Here is a 5,250-nt window from a genome sequence, read left to right as displayed (position 1 = left end):
ATATATATATATATATTCCCTCTCCCAATTATTCCATACTTGTTTCTTAAAAGGAAGAGTCTGAAGCCAGTTAGCTCAATGGTTTCAGTATGACACTATAAGATGACAGGAAATTAGTAAAAAATGGAGCCTCTAGTAATTATTGTCAATTCTGCAGAGAAGCTTCAAGTACAGCAACATTTACAGTAATGGCAAATAACTAACAACAGTTCTGTGACTAAATTGCTCTCAGGCTGTTCATTTACAGCGGCTTCTTAAATTCCTGTTGAAGGTTAATCACTGTCAGACAGTTAATATAAGAATACTAATTAAATAAGGTTAACAGGTTGGGAATTGTTAAAAACTAGTATTAATTGGTTGGGGAGGGCAGAGGTGGGTAATTAAGTTTACACTACATTTTATGTAGTTTACACTACATGGAATAAAATACTATGCATTCATTAATATTTGCTGTACAGAGTGTGTTTGGAGGCATGATTTCTCATTTTGGTCACAGTTTGTGAATGTTTGCAGAGTATGCTCATCTGTCTTTGCTTGTGGGTAGAAGAGAAAGTAAAGGTAAATATGAAGCTCGTCAGTGGCTAATGGATACAAAAGATAGGTGACACTTAATAATTTGTGCTGTCAAATTTGTCTTCATAACTTTAGCTTTGATTAATTAATTAGTTTGAACACTGTACATAAAAGAACTTTAATGGCACAAATCTTTGATGATAATGAAGGTATCGTCCAACCCTTCTTATTACTCAGTCACTTTTAGATGACTTAACATAACACCGTTGTTGGAAGAGGACAAAGAAAAACCATAATGTAATTAGCACCTTAGCATTAGCATAATCAGTATTTGAACATTTTTTAACAGCATCCGCTGTTTAATTGTACAAACCTTTTTCCTCACCTGTTAGCTTAGTACAGAGAGAGAACAGTGCACACAAAACCATATACAACATGTTAAGCTTGTGTCAAAAAATTAGCTTTAGCACTGTTGGTTAGGTTTATATTTAGTCAGGCACGAAAACATGGTGGTTGCATAAGGCTGAACCACAGACAATATAAATGACAAGATGTAACTTCAGGCTTCTGAGAAAATGAAGCCAAACTGCAAACATGCATTGTTTTTAAAGAGGAGGGTAATGAATGTGGCTGAAAAAAGACTTTCAGACCTGGAGAGAACTGCTAACCATCTTGTACGTTTTGTCTTACTTCTCTATATCACCTTTTCTATCCCTTTGAAGAAGTTAGGCTCTGTAAATGCTAAAGAAGTAAGTATTATTTCTCTGTTGCAGCAAATAGATAGGAGAAAATAAACTGTAGGAAACTAAAGAGAAGAAAGAAGAATTGAAATAACAATTTAACACAAACCAGTGACACACTCCAGGGGCCTGATCAACCCTTGCAGGGCCTCTTTGGATGAGGGTGTCTAGATAATGGCCGAAACACCCAATGAATCCAAGGTCCACTACTGATGATGTGTCCCAAATCTTAATATGATAATCTAGATCAGATCTCTTATCCCCTCAAAAAAAAATGGCAGATTAGCTTGGGTAAAAGACTGAAAGTTGAGGCACACAACAATGTGTGCTGGTGGTAAAGTTTCTGGGCTGCTAAATTTTCCTGTAGTTCATAAAAAACACACTGACATATCCGCAAACACTTGCCAATACTCTTCAAGCAGTGGCGAAACTGAAAAGTGTAACACAAACTGGAAATGGAGTAAATGTTAAGCCTTTTAAAACATGTTCACTGCAGCACTGAGGCACAACTACTGCTTTGCAACCACAGTTTTTTGTTTTGCCCTTTTTCAGATTTTGCTAGCATTCTGCTTATAGTTCGTGAGTGCTTGCAGTCAAGTTGGCACAATGACTGCAGTGTGTTGACAGCATCAGTCATAAAGAGAATTCTGGTGTAGCACCCGATTTGCAGTTTCAGCTAGTGACAGCCAGAAATGGGCAGTAACGCGTTACTTGTAATGCGTTACTGTAATCTGATTACTTTTTTCAAGTAACGAGTAAAGTAAGGGATTACTATTGCAAAAACGGTAATTAGATTACCGTTACTTTCCCGTACGAATGCTGCGTTACTGCGTTACTAAAACCGTGATTTTTTGCGAGAATGTCTCACGACAGTGACGTAAGCGAGTGCGCCGTTGGTGACAACAGCTGTGTGCAGATCAACAATGGATCACATATCGATTGTGGGAGAGAGTATGAGTGTGCAGCGTTTAAAGCGTGGAAGTACTGACCTTACTTTGAGTTTGATTCCATAAAAAGTGACAAAAACATTAGCGTCCATCGTGCGTGGGAAGAAAACTTCTTTTTACAGCGAAAAAAACCCCCTAAACTTCCGAGCAAGCACCGAGTGCGCAACAACGTAATGGGAAACTCACAGAGAAACTCGCGGATTCTTCAACTGACCGCGGCACACCTGCACCAGGGTAAACCTCCGCCTACCCCAGTCCTGCTTTACAGGTGAAAATAGAGCAACAGGACCGCTGAGTCTTTGACTTTATTTATTTTCTGCTGTGTTTTACTTGCATCTATTTGAAAGAGTGAGTGTAAACACAAAAAATATTTTATTTTATGTGCTGGAATGTGCAGAAAATAGCTTTAAATGTTAAACTAATTTCTTCCAGTCAGAGAATGTTGCATATAATTAAATTTTTGCTTGATGCATAAAGTTAAAAGATTAAAACTGATAAAACAAGTTAAAAAAAAGAGACTTTTCCATTTGATTACATTTTGTATGATGGATTATGCAGAAAAAGTAGGATCTATCACTTTATTACCTATTCAGGTTGTAAATCGGGTTTTTAAAAAGTAACTAAGTAACTAAGTAATTAATTACTTTTGAAAATAAGTAATCAGTAAAGTAACGGGATTACTTTTTGGGGAAGTAATCAGTAATTAGTTACTGATTACTTTTTTCAAGTAACTTGACCAACACTGGTGACAGCTAGCAATGTCCAAAAACCACTCGCTAACCAATTGAGATACACATTTCTCAACAATACATCAACAGGGTTTGTACTGTGGTATGAATGTGAATTTGTGTCACGCTATTCCACTCTTGCTCTCACACTCTCACACACTCATTTCCCTTGCAATTTTTCTCTCCTTGCAGTCTGGTGGACAGAGAAATGCCTCTGAACACACATTAAACGTTACAGGCATCGACACAGACATTTGTATGCACACATATCGACACTTGCACACAGCTTAAGTTATTTTTCATCATCTGGCCTGATGGAAGATGATTTTAAGTGCTGGAAATAGATTGGGCAATTTATTTAGCTCCCCCCTGAACAAAAGCAAGGCGACATTGTTATTCAACAAGAAGAACTCTGGCTGAAGTGTAATTACTAACCACATTCAAACAAATTAAATCCTGCCCAGAGCTTTTTTATCAGCCTTAAACCAACAGAATGAAGGGACTCTAATGCAAATATGCAAAGGCCTCTCAAAATAATCTTTTTACTTTGTCAGCCATTCTGAGAGCACTGATTTGTCTGTCAAACAAGTCTGATTACTCCGTATTCAAAGAGGAATTAGGTGTTAAACAAAATGGAGCTGGTAAGCAGCTGAAACTCTGCATGCTTTTTTTTCCTGAAGACTTGTTGGATTTGTGGGATGGGTTAGGACAGAGCAGGATCAGTAAGACCTGATAAGCGCTCTGGCTCAGCTCATGATCTACACGACTAATGATGCAGTGTTTGACTGGTGCCCTGTGTTCCATTGCCGGGCCAATGAGCTGAGAGTATCTCGGTGTGGAGGAGTTATCTCACCTAGCCAGCTGGAGGACAGTGACAGAGATGAAAAGAGAGGGAAAAAACAGTGGAGATAGAGCGAGAGATGAAGGATGAAGGAGAGAGAGAGTGGGGGAATGAGATAGATGGAAGATTCGAGCACTGTTCTAAAAAACATGTTTGTAATGCACCTAATCAGGTAACTCTAAGGAATGACTATCTGAATTTGTTGCCTGTAATAGTGTCTGTGTGTGTTCATAGTTTTGTTAGTGTTGTGGGGTTTATGCGCATCCATTACATCACTCTTCCTGAAATATCTTCTTTTAGGGTGAGCTAAGGCCTTGTTTGCAAGCACATCAAAGTAAATATCCTTTATGCATCTTCTCTCTTTCAACATCTCTCCCCTTCATCTCCTCCTCAACTTTCTTCCAGGGATAAATGCGATGTGTTAAGCATTCACACAACTGAAGGGCTTGAATAGATTAAGCAAATGATCAATCCTTTCAGTCCACCCGCCTGTAAATTAAATGACTGGCACAACCAACGAATTTGCTCATTTGTGAGACCTAAACGTGAGAAGGGTATTGAACGCAATCCCTGGCCCTGCAGGAAAACAAAACTGAGCGTTGTTCATTTCTGACAATTAAAATAACAATTAGCTGCTAAATGATGGTGCAGTGGTGCTCTTTTTAAATCCCCGTATCAGAGTGTTTTTAGTTTTGAGTTATATCAGCAAAGAACAAAAGGTATGAAAATGACTGTAAGCATCTGCAGCATGTACCTGACCTCGGGGTGCACATTCACTGATCTCTTGAAAGGTTGTGCTATCGTCTATGATGACACTGCGTCCCGGACACCTTGCTCTCTAAATGCTTAAAATTCAGGTGTGGAAAGTGTAAAGAGGTAATATTTGATGCATCGCTGAATAAATCTTTCCAAGTAAGAAAAAACCCACAAAAAACAAAGAAAAGAAAATAACACAATAAAGTAGACAGGAACTATTACTTTACTTAATAATTTCCATCCATCCTTTCACTTCTGCTTATCCTTTTCAGGGGGAGCTGGAACCTATCCCAGCTGTCTTAGGGCAAGAGGCGGGGTACACCCTGGACAGGTTGCCAGTCTATCGCAGGGTGAACAAATAGACAAGAGAAAACCAATTGCACTGCATTCCTACCTATGGGCAATTTAGTGTTTCCAATTAACCTATCCCCACCATCTGCATGACTGTGGGAGGAAGAACCCATGGAGAACGTGCAAACTCCACACAGAAAGACCTGGGCCTGATGGTGGAATTGAACTTAGGACCTTTTTGCTGTGAGGCAACAGTGCCAACTGTCGAGGGCGACCGTGACTCAGGGGGTTGGGAAGCGTATCTGTAACTGGAAGGTCGCCGGTTCGATCCTCGTGCTCTCTGTCCTGGTCGTTATGTCCTTGGGCAAGACACTTTACCCTACCACCTACTGGTGTTGGCCAGAGGGGCCGATGGCGCGATATGGCAGCCTCGC

The sequence above is a fragment of the Pundamilia nyererei genome, unplaced genomic scaffold, assembly GCF_000239375.1.
Source record: "Pundamilia nyererei isolate P.nyererei 1_Seehausen unplaced genomic scaffold, PunNye1.0 scaffold00001, whole genome shotgun sequence".
In the NCBI taxonomy this organism is placed as follows: Eukaryota; Metazoa; Chordata; class Actinopteri; order Cichliformes; family Cichlidae; genus Pundamilia; species Pundamilia nyererei.
The sequence above is the reverse complement of the archived record's forward strand: the minus strand, read 5'-3'. Positions refer to the sequence as shown.